General features: G+C 41.2%; 1 protein-coding gene across 1 annotated transcript in view; it reads left to right on the top strand.

Annotated features, from left to right (window-relative positions):
* Window positions 1-1,781: 1,781 nt before the first annotated feature.
* Window positions 1,782-12,092, top strand: part of Glce (glucuronic acid epimerase) — a 60,868-nt gene continuing 50,557 nt past the window's right edge. The window contains exon 1 of the mRNA XM_021172518.2: window positions 1,782-1,956. The gene's annotated coding sequence lies outside the window, so the exon portion shown is untranslated. The remainder of the gene's footprint in view (window positions 1,957-12,092) is intronic.

Below are 12,092 nucleotides of genomic sequence, written 5' to 3'. Positions count from 1 at the left end.
TACTGAACCATCCAACCTGCAGCCTGGCTCAGCTCACACGCTTTTTATCATTGCTCTGGTTTAGACTATTTTCTCTGAAAAGCTTCCATTTCTGCCATTAATTTATATGGGCCATCCTAGTATTTTACCACCCAGCTCAAGCTTCAGAGCCGCCTCTCTTCCCTCTGGATTTTTCTAACAGCTTTTGTCTGAACCAATTTGTGGCTCTCAGAGTGTGCAGTGGTGTGTGGACATTTTTCTTATTATGCACAAGGTGTGCAATAAGATAAGGAGTCATCAATATTCAACCATTTTCAAACTAGGAGAGGGGACTTTTAAAAAAAGTAGCTAAAGAATGAAAAGAACACAGTTAGGCAGGTGCTAAAGGAAGACATCCTGAGCGTTGTCAATGAGCCTCCGAGAAGCCATTGGGGGAAAAGTCCTACCAAAGAGACCATTTGTCTAGTAGGAGAGAGGTCTTTTGAAACTGTCGGGAGAGCAGCAGATTGTGTGGGCAAACGCAGCATTGTAGCAGGGAAATAAGGGATGAGAAGGTGGGGACCACAATACACTTTAATTTTCTCACGACGTGGGATTCTCAGGACAGGGCAGCTCGAGTGGTTAGAACCGGCAGGGCAGTTGTGTTCTGTTCAAAGAACAGGGGATAATGAGTATGTTCTGGAGATAAAGGAGCTAAAAAAATTGATAATGGGGGTGGGGGAGTTGACTGAGTCTGGGCCTGGCTGAGGTCCAGTGCACAAGGGCAGGAGTTAACCTTGAGAAAGAGTAAGGCTACTTTTGTTGTGGGCAAGGGAGACTAGGGGAAGATGACAGGGCAGGCATAATAATGAGAGAAGGGACTTAAATGTGAGGGGGGAATGGGAAACGCTAGGAAAGCCCAGTTTTTGAAGCCAGTACAGGTAAGCATCACAGTTTCCATTCCTTCCTTTTAGATTTATTGAATGCTCTATGCCCTACCTGTGCTAAACATTACTGGGCCCTCGGGTCTGTAAAGATACAAGTTCTCGTGTTCTTCTCGGATTTGTTAGGTTAGCACTCGCTTGAGATTTCGTTCTTCACCTTTGTGGAAGACTTTAAGTAGAACGCAGAAATGAATCAGAAGGGTCCTTTGTTGGACCAGATAAACTGGGTTGGAGCTTAAAGCACCCGTGACAGTATTATCGCCATTTGAAATAAAAACGGAAGAGAGTCTGAAATGGGAGAAATCTACACTAAAGGAGGAGACCGAAGTGAGTAAACTGAGGCTGTAAGTTTTCAGGCTGGCAGATGGGACCTCCCTGTTCACTTCAGAGAGCAGTGTAAACTTACGGACAGCTCTTCAGTTTAAGCAGTATTTAGTTCAGCTTCTCTGCTAAGTGAAGTGTCTCTACGGCGGCCGAAGAGGACCAAACTTTGCCCAAACCACGTCGTCTAAAATACCTTTCCAACTGCCCAGGTTGCAAACTGACATCGGGTCAGCAACACCTTCGCCCGCAATTTATTGATGAGAGGCGGGGAGAATTAGCTCTACTCTTTTGCAATTGGTCACAGGAGGCTGCGAGTCCCGCCTCCTGCGCTGCCACCGTTGATTGGTTTTTCGGAACTGTCATTCGAGGACTCTCCGCCCCCTCATCATGGCTCCGCCCCTTAATATGGCCCCTCCTCCTGGTGACCCCGCCTTCTATGCCGAATCTAACAGGCTGACGGGGCTGCCATTCGAAGAGCCTCCGTCCCGCCCTCTCCTCCCCGGCATGGCCTCGCCCCTTACCGTGGCTGGGATCTCGCGGGAAGAGCCGCGGGCACGGCGGCGGCTCGGCTCCCCGGTAGCGCGCCGAGCGGGCGGGCTCTCCTCACACGAGCGCTTCCTCGCCGAGAGGCTGGAGCTGCGGCAGCGCAGGCCTGGGCCGCCGTGTCTCCGCCGCTCGCTTCAGTTTTCCTCAGGGCTCTGGGGGCCGCTCGTCCGCTGACGCGCCTCAGGTGAGGGAGCTCGGCGTGTCGTGGCTGAGGGGCGGCCGTGGCAAGTGGGCTCGCGACGGGGGCGGCTCCCAGGGATGCGCGGCGCTCCGAGTGCGGGGATCTTGGTGACGCGGCAGGGGCTGGGGTCCCGGGGCTCCTTTGGCTTTGGGGTGGGGGTGGGTGGCTGCCCAGGCGGTCCCGGGTCTCTAGGGTCGCGGGAGCGCGTCCTGTGTCCTGCCTGAGAGCCCGGGTGCTGGCATAGCGCGGTTCTGGGACTTGGAGACCATTTCTGGCGATCCCGTGCAGTTGAGGGGCTCGGGATACAGTTTAGCCTTGTCCGGAGGGCACGGGGAGACCTATGAGCGGAGAGGGGTCCGCTTGGCATTCCTGGGGTAGAGCAGGAGGATGTCTGGGTTCCAGAGACCTGGGTTTGTTTAAGGTCGCCATGGGGTGATAAGACGATGCCCGGGTCCCTCCCGGGAAGGAACGGACTGGGTGGGTGTGGGTGGGGGCGGGAAGCGTGCACAGGGAGACCAACATTTGTATTGGGGTTTCTGCTTCGCCCAGAGGGGGGCGGTAACTGTGCGTGATGGTCCCCATTCTTTTTCGGGGCGACAAGGAGGGTGATTTTGCCGTGTGGGCGCGGCTCAGCGGTCTCTGGGTCTCCAGGGGTGCCAGACCCGGTTTCAGGAGCCACCCCATGGCACTGCTTGTGGCTTTCCGTATCTGACGGTCTCGATCTGGTTTCTTTCTCTCTCGATGAGATATAACTCAGTGCTTCGTTGGACGCTTGATCGGGGCAGTTGCCTAGTTGGAGACACAGTGGGTTTGTTCTGCAGTTTTCTTTTCTTTGCCCCAGGATACCTTTGGGGACGCGCTGGTGTCGCCCGAGCTCTGATCTCCGGAGGAGAGGAGAGGAGCGATACCAGACTTGAGCATGTTGTCTGGAATACCTGACCGTTGAGTGAGGGTTTAGATCTGAGGGTAGGGCGGCTGTGCGATTTGGGCTTTCTGTTGTAGGTAGTGTTTGATGGTCTTGCATGGTTAAATCTGTCCTGAATTTGCCTGGGTGTTAGGTAGTGCCAAGAAGCAACCTTTCTAAAGCATTTGTGGAAGAGGGGTAATTAAAATCAAAAGTATAGCATATTATGTATATATGTCTCAAGTCCAGATTTCCACAAAAGCGTCATTGGCAACCTGTTAATGATGCCCTATAGAGCTTCTTTAGAGAATTCTGGTACATCAGTTTTACCGTGGTTTGAATCTTACAGAGTTCTTGAAGACTCTGCCAGACTTAGGTGGAACTTAAAATGACTTATAGGTATCTGCCTGTGAATGGTTTAAAAACGTGTGTCAGAATGTCTGTACATAATTTCTTCTGTGTTTTTAATTAGAAAGATTGGGGCAAGTTACTGAAGCTTTGAATTTTGCAATCATGTAAAAACAAAGAAAGGAATGCACTGTAGTGCTACTTTGGGCTTTGGGGCTGGGTATTAGGTTGGTTTTCATTTTCTCACACCGAAGTATGGGATCATCTTTTATGATCATCAAAACTGATCATTTGAGCAAATATTTGGTTGAAACCAAAGTCCAAAAACTCAGTTTGAAAGACAAATGACAAAGTAGCCAAATTTCAGAAGTTTCCATCTCAATCTCTCTCTCTCCCCTCTCTCCCTCTTCCCCTCTCCTCTCTCCCTCTCTCCCTCTCCTCCTCTCTCTTCTTTCCCTCTCTCCCTCTCCCCCTCTCTCCTCTTCCTCTCTCCCTCCATCCCTCCCTCACAAGGCTTTCAAACTTCAAAATAAGCATAGACTAACCCATCGGCAAAGGCAGGATCATCGTCATGATGCTGTGATTGCAGTAATGCCTCCTATGTCAAGAAAGAAGCAACAGATAAATAAAACCATTACATTTCAGTGCTGATGAGGAAAACCGTGTCCTTGGGAATCAGCATTTCTTTTCCTTAAATAATCCCGAGTTATGATTAACATCTGTTGAGATAACCAGAAGCTGAGCTCTATACCTTCAAAATTATTTTTTCAAAAATTAAATTATGATCAGTAGAGTTTGAACATTAAGTAAATGTTGCCTCTTTGAAAAATGTTTTTGTGATGTAAGCATGAAGAAAATCTGTAGAAACACAAATGGAACTTAACCACGTTTGCAGGTGTACTTAGGAGGGGAATGGATGGTAGAGAGCTGTCTGATTTTAAACTTTAATAGTCCTTGAATTCATTTCAGTGAGCAATGTTGCTCGAAAGAACATTAGATAAATCCAGAAATAAAAACATTTTCTACACTGCAAGCTTGTGAACTATACAGTATTTGCAGGCCTTTGTCAGTGTTGCCACATTTGCCTGTTTGTACTATTGAAAAACAAAAGTCTTTCCGTTACCTAAACAATATGGGAGGTACATGGACAAGTGAGGTGGGGAGCACAACATGATAAAAAATGTACAGCGAAATGTTAAACACTTGAAAGATACTGGGTATTTGATTATATAGAAAGTATTTGTAAGCCGGGCGGTGGTGGCGCACGCCTTTAATCCCAGCACTTGGGAGGCAGAGGCAGGCGGATTTCTGAGTTCGAGGCNCCAGCACTTGGGAGGCAGAGGCAGGCGGATTTCTGAGTTCGAGGCCAGCCTGGTCTACAAAGTGAGTTCCAGGACAGCCAGGGCTATACAGAGAAAAGCCCTGTCTCGAAAAACCAAAAAAAAAAAAAAGAATGTATTTGTGTGTGTGTGCCTGCACACTGACCAGAAAGATTGTTTTATTCTTTGGTCAAACATAGGCACATTTAATGGATGTGTTTTTCTTGTGAGGCATATGAACCATAAACATAGTTTTGTAGTTTCATTATTATAATGCTGCAAATGAGAGTACCAGAGTGGATTTTGTTTTATCACTCACAATTCTAGAACCATAATGTTATATACTAAAGCAGTTTCTAGAAAGGGAATTATGAGGCATGCGTGCTAGCATCACTGTACTGCTAATAGTGTGACCTTTGATAATTCTTGGTCTCTCAGGGCCTTGGTTTTCCATGTGTAAGTATATATATAAATAATGGATGCAAGAAAAGCCTTGTCAATACTTTGTACAAACCTCAGTTCCAGAGATTGTACTACATTGGTTTTTCTGTTGCAGACTCTACAATATGATATATTCAAAAGCAAAGAGAATGAGTGGCTCATTCTCAGGATATAACTAGTTCTATATAATATATATATATATATATCCATTATATATGATTTCAGAAACTTCTTTATAGAGATAGGAAGTATTTAATTCTAGAATACACATTCATGAAGGTAAGTGCTTTTCTTTGGATCGTTGAGTTTTGCATATTACAATGGTCTTATTTTTAGCATCTTTGTTTTTTGTATCTGATCCCTTACTGTGTGACAGAATACCCATACAATAATGTTAGGTTCTTTTTCAATTCTGTGGTAGAATGGGTGCGCTCTGTAGTCAATGGCCCTAGGCTTGCCCCTTGAATTCCGTCATTATACTGCTTTCGATGTGGATCTGTTCATTGTGCCTTACTTAATACCCATTGTTCTTTAGCTCCAGGATTTAGTCCTAACTGTCATTACAAGGCCTTTCATCATCCCTTTGACTCATCTGCATTTTCTCTACCGTAAACCTCAAGCTCCAGTTGCACTAATGAGAGCTGCTTACTGAATGAACCATCCTGTTTCCTTCACTCAGCCTGCAGTTAGATTCTTTCCAGTGCTTAGCATGCCTTTTCCTACTGCTGTAAAAACTACTGATTTTTCATTCTGCTTCACACCGTGCATTTTAGATCCTTTCTGGCCCTTATTCCCTCTCCCTGGGTTATTCTCTCAAGTATTTTTGTTCATTCCTTCTGTAAGTTTATTTTTTACTGTAATTGTATCTTTTTCTAAATTCAAGGACAGTTTTTTTTCATCACTCTTTCTTGTTTACACAGAGGTGGCTCTCTTCTTACATGTTTGAAATCTAGAAGCCAGGTGCAGTGTCTTCATAATGTCCAAGATTGATTAAATTAGCCTCATATGTCCGGCCTGTCCTGCTTTCCTAAACTCAGCTTCTTCTAGATGATCTTTTCATGCCTCATCCACAGACTGATAATTAGAACTGTAGTTCTAAGCCTCAAATTAAGAAGTGAGACTGCCAGTACAATAGGAGTTAAGTTATACAGTAAAATTGACAGGAAAGTCCTGTAGAATTTTGAGGCAAGTACTATTCCTTAGCTCTTAGGTGGGATGCCAGCTTTCCAGTTCTGGACATAGGTGATTGATAGATGTTGTACCTTGACTGCTTCTTACATGGAAAACACTAATTTTGCTAATGTGTGTGTGTATTTACATTGGCTTCATAGTTGCTTTCAATTCATTGCCTTTCATTTTCAAAGCAAATTATGACATTAACATGCTCTCAGATATTACCTCCCAAGAAGCAGGCAGTGAGTGTGTGTATAGGTCTGATTTATACCACATTTTATGCTTTTTCATACTACTATACTGCTTCCTGAATTAGGTTGCTTATTTGATGTTTTTAATTACTGATAGGTATTTTACTCACTTTATAAATGGAGAAGTAGGTTATAAAGTTTGTCTATTTGCCCCCCCCCCCATACCTCAAAAGGAGAATTTGTGATACTTTGGCTTTAAAGACTAGCCATAAAGCTTTAGCATAGGAGGATATTACATATGCAGTAGTGGTTGAATAGCTTCCTCAGAATCACAGAGCCTATCTGTAAGATATTTTCTGCTGGGTTGGTGAGATGGCTCAGCAGATAAGAGAACTGACTGCTTTTCCAAAGGTCTTGAGTTCAAATTCCAGCAACCACATTGGTGGCTCACAACCACCCGTAATGAGATCTGACACCGTCTTCTGGTGTATCTGAAGACAGCTACAGAGTACTTATGTATAATAATAAATAAATCTTTGAGCTGGAGCAAGTGGAGTTGACCGGAGTGAGCAGAGGTATTAAAAATCAATTCCCAACAACCACATGAAGGCTCACAACCATCTGTACAACTACAGTGTACTCACATACATAAAACAAATTAATAAATCTTTTTAAAAAATAAGTATTTTCTGCCAAATTAGTTGTGAACACTGATGTAAACCTATTATTTGAGCTGGGAATGGTGGCAAATACCCATGAGCCTTCACTGAGAAGGCTGAGACAGGATTTTGAATTCGAAGTCACCCTGAGCTAAATAATAAATAAATGAGACTTGGTCTCAAAGAACAAACCCCTCGTATTTTAAAGGACTACTAGAGACCTGATTTTTCCTTCCAAGAAAAGTGATGCTGAGGATTTTAGAGTCTTAAGGACATGACTCAGAGAAAATCCTGAACTTGGATCATGTCATGTGGGCCTCCTCAGTGCCTTTACTCATCTACTTCCCTAATCTTGGGTTTTTTTTTTCCTTCCTTTTTTTCCTTAAAAAAATTTATTAGTATCAGGCTACCAATAATCTTTTATGTGCCTTGATATGTGCCAACTCTTATGTCAACTAAGAGGACTACAAAGAAGGCATAAAACCTAATCACTTTCCTGAAGGGACACAGTGTGGAGGTGTGTATTTGAATAAAGTCATCTTCCAGTCCAGCATTTAACTTTCCCAATGCTACTACCCTTTAACACAGTTCCTTATGTTGTGGTAATACCCAACCATAAACTTATGTTCATTGCTTCTTCATAACTATAATTTTGCTACTGTTACGACTTGTAATGTAAAGATCTGATATGCTAGATATCTGATATGCAACCTCAACCACAGATTGAGAACTGGTCTTCTGGTTCTTAGCCCAGGAATGATTTTTAGTGGTTAGCTTAATGAATTTTTATACATGTAACCACGAATCCAGTAAAGATACAGAATATATATGATATAATAAAACTTCTTCATTCTCTGTCCTAGTTAGTACTTTCCGAAGGTAATCTGCCTACCTCGTCACCATTAATCTAGATTGTGTTTGCTGTTTGCTCTTGAACTTCATTTTTTAAAAAAAAAGGAAGTTTTTTTTAAAACGATTTTCTTTATTCAACCTAGTGTCTGTAAGATTCATTCTTTTTGTTTGTTTGTTTGTTTGATTTGTTATTTGTTTTTGTTTTTTCGTGACAGGGTTTCTCTGTGTAACCCTGGTTGTCCCTGAACTCACTTTGTAGAGTAGGCTGACCTCAAGGTTTTGTGTGACCCAGCTTCATTCATTTTTCTTTAAATTAGCAGTAGTTTATTTTTTGTCCATTACTATATATTATTTCATTGCATGTGGACATATATACCTATTCTGTTGTTGGATATTTGGGCTGTTGACAGTTCTTAGTTAGCTCTTAAAAACACAGCTACCAATAAAAGTTTTGTACATGTTTTAGTGGACATATAGATTCATTCCTTGGCTAGAATCAGTAGTTACTTTCATTTCAATATATTTGACACATAAGCACATATAGAGTATACATAGAAGATTCTGAGCTGTAAAAGCTTTATATAGATCTCTAGACTGACAGTGAGGTACTTGTAGCAGGTCACGTCTCTGCATGATCTCCAGAGTCCAGATGGTGCTCTACCTAGAAGAAGGCATGCTCTTCAGGCCTTTTTCTTTTGCTTCCTTCTCAGTCCCTCCCGGCTGATTTACAGGGTAGAGAAAAGACGCTCATATTCCCATGGGAGCTTCTAGAAAGATGCCAGTCCCTATGCTGCTAGAATTGAGTATTGGGTTTGTTTATTTGTTTGTTTTTTAATTGTAATTTGATAAAAGATTTTACTTTGTATTTTTTATTATAATGAAACTGAGCATGATAAACAGATTTTTAAAAAAGAACAATTAAATGTTAAAATATTTATAAGAAAGATTTTTAAAAAGACTTCCTCAAGTACTGTTTTAGAGGATATTTTAAACTAGGAAGCTTGTTATGTGGACCCCAACTCATAGATCTGTCTATGTTGTGTACCACCACTCCTGACCCATTTTCCCCTTAAATGGAGAAAAGTTTTGAATGGTTATCACAAAAATCATAACATTTCAAAGACCTAAGTCTCAGATGCAGTCATTGTTACCTCAAGTTTTTGTGTGTTCTTCTACAGAGAGTAGATGTTCATGTGTATTCATCCATTTCCCAGCATGCTCAGGGAGTACTCTATAAATAGTCTTGTATAGGAAGTAGTATAGTGCCCATTTTCAATATTCTTTAGGTTACTTATATTAGCTCATTATACAATGTAAAAGCTATACAAATAGGTGTCTGATTCTATTTTTAGGGAATAATGATTAGAAAAAAAATCCATATATGTTCAGTGTAGGATTTTTCCCTCTAATATTTCCAACCCTGGGTTAGTTGAATCCTCAGTGTGAAACCAGTATATATGGAAGACTAACTATGTATGTAATGTATGTGTGTACAAATGTGTATGTACATATAAATATGTATTATATAATGTATGTATCTATGCATATGGGTAAAGTCTGAACATGCATATATATGTCAGAATATGAGATGAATTTTAGAGAACATTCATTTAAAATACTGTCTGCTTTAGATGTGGTATAGTATATCATATTGCGTACCAAAAATTAGAAAGGGTCTAAAAATGATTAGTATCTGGCTAGTGGCCCAGAAGGAAGAAAAGCAGAGTCTGGAAGCATTCGGCAGTAATTTTCTCTAAGACAAGTGGCCATAGCTCTTTTTATTATTAGATCAATTCTTTGACAGTAGCGCTTCTGTTTATAGTACTGATTCAGTACTTCTGTTCTTTAAAGGAAAGCTGTGGGTCCATGTTCTGCCCTGTCGCTGGGGTGTCGCTGGGGTGTGGGACAATTTTTTAAAAAATTAGACAGTCGATACCTAAGAGAAATTATTTAAAGTACAAAAGCTATTTGGTGGTATTCAGAAGAACATCTAGGGGGAAAACTTTATCTTTCTTTGCTTGCAGTTAAAGAGTTTTAGCAGGACTCCATGATATTTTTGGTTAACAGTGAGAGATTGAGGTAGGAAAATTGCAAATAAAAGTCATCATTTTTCTAAACTTATTTGCCTAATTAAAAATCTAACCAGCCTTGGGATTAACATTTTAAAGTATATATTTTATAAGATTTTATGCTAATAATATAGAAGTAATTTGTATCATACATCAAAGATCTTTTTAAGTTTGACTTAAATGTGATTGCTGAATAAGTGGTTTGAGCAATAAGAATCAGATGGGGAATGGAGAGATGGCTTAGCAATTACAAATGCTTGCAAAGGGCCCAGGTTCAGATCCCAGGACCCATGTGAGATGGCTTACAACTAACTCCAGCTTCAGAAAATATGACACCCTTTCATGAACACTTTGATACATATGCATATACTCGAGCGGGCACACACACATACCCAGAAATAAATAATAACATAAATAATAAACTATACCTTTTAAAAAGTTGTACAGAAATTGTATATTTTGTACAAAAATTTAGATTCTACAGTGTTTTAATAGTTTAGGGAGAAGATACTTGCTTTGTCAGTAAGTTTTTAAAAAGTCTTCTATTTCTAATAATAAAATTATTTACTGAAAACTGTTTGGTTATGTGTTTCAGGATCAGTAGGGATAATATCAGATGTCCTGTTCAAGATGGATTATAAAGTAAAAGGGCCACTTAAAGAATTTATTCCTAATATATATATATATATATAATATTTATTAGAGGTAGAAAATGCTCACCTCTTTTTAAATGTTCAATTTTTTTTTTTTTTTTTTTTGGTTTTTCGAGACAGGGTTTCTCTGTGTAGCCCTGGCTGTCCTGGAACTCACTCTGTAGACCAGGCTGGCCTTGAACTCAGAAATTCACCTGCCTCTGCCTCCTGAGCTGCTTGTGGACGTTGTACATCGTGGTGCGCACTAGGCTCCGCACCACGATGTACAACGTCCAAGCCCTGGCTGTCCTGGAACTCACTTTGTAGACCAGGCTGGCCTCAAACTCAGAAATCCGCCTGCCTCTGCCTCCCAAGTGCTGGGATTAAAGGTGTGCACCACCACGCCCGGCAGAACCTTATATAATTGTGCATTTATCAAAACCAATAAAAGCAGGCTGCGTTTTGAACAAGGAATTCAACAACTTTTGGTGGGAACACCTGTTACATAGGAAGCATGTTAGCTTCTGAAGTATGTACAGTGTTGGAAACAAGGTCTTCACATGTGACATTTCTAACAGACTGGCAGCTTAGCGTTGTGACCTAGGAGGTTTGGGGACTGCAATATAGACCACAAATAAAAGTTATGTTCACATAACCTTATTGTTTTGTTTGCTTGGTTTGTTTATTTTTTGATTGATTGGTTGATATCCCTAGGCTGGTAGTCTTTCTCTGTGTAGCCTTGACTGTCCCGGAACTTTCTCTAGACCAGGCTGGCCTCAAACTCAGAGATATACCTGCCTTTGCTTCCCAAGTGCTGGGATTAAGTGTGCACCACCACCTCCTGGTCAACTTTATCGTTAAGTACACATAATTTTAACTTCTAAGGTCAGCCAGTGACTTTGAGGGTAGACCCTTAAGTTGTCTTTATTATCTCAGAACCCTGTTGCTTATTATTTTATTCCCAGCACTTTAATAGTGTCTAATAGATAGCAGATGCTACACGTTGTATCAGTGACTGACTGAAGCCATATGGATACACCCAGGATCTAAGATAGAAGAATTGAGTGATGATTAGTTTCTCCATCTCTGCATTAAGTTTATTTCTTCTCTGTTTTGTCTCAATTATACAATGTTTGCCAAAACTAGAAACTTGTTTTGTTTGTTGTCTTAGGGTTTCTATTGCTACCATGAAACACCTCAACCAAAAAGCAAGTTGGAGGATGAAATTGTTGATTTAGTTTACACTTCCACATTGCTGTTTATCACCAAAGGAAGTTAGAACTGGAACTCAAGCAAGGCAGGAACCTGAAAGCAGGAACTGATGCAGAGGCCATGGAGGTGTGCCACTTACTGATTTGCTTCTTTTTTTTTTTTTTTTTTTTTTTTTTTTTTTTTTTTTGGGTGGGAAAGTCAAAATAAAAACAATTACCACAGGCAGGAGTCTATGTCTGCATAGTCCTGTAGGGGAAAGAAAAAGGACTGGACAAAGTATCAAAAGAGAGAAAAGAGAAGGGGAGGAGTGCAAGGAGATGAGAGAAAAGGAAGCAAGGT

The sequence above is a fragment of the Mus caroli genome, chromosome 9, assembly GCF_900094665.2.
Source record: "Mus caroli chromosome 9, CAROLI_EIJ_v1.1, whole genome shotgun sequence".
In the NCBI taxonomy this organism is placed as follows: Eukaryota; Metazoa; Chordata; class Mammalia; order Rodentia; family Muridae; genus Mus; species Mus caroli.
The sequence above is the reverse complement of the archived record's forward strand: the minus strand, read 5'-3'. Positions and strand labels throughout refer to the sequence as shown.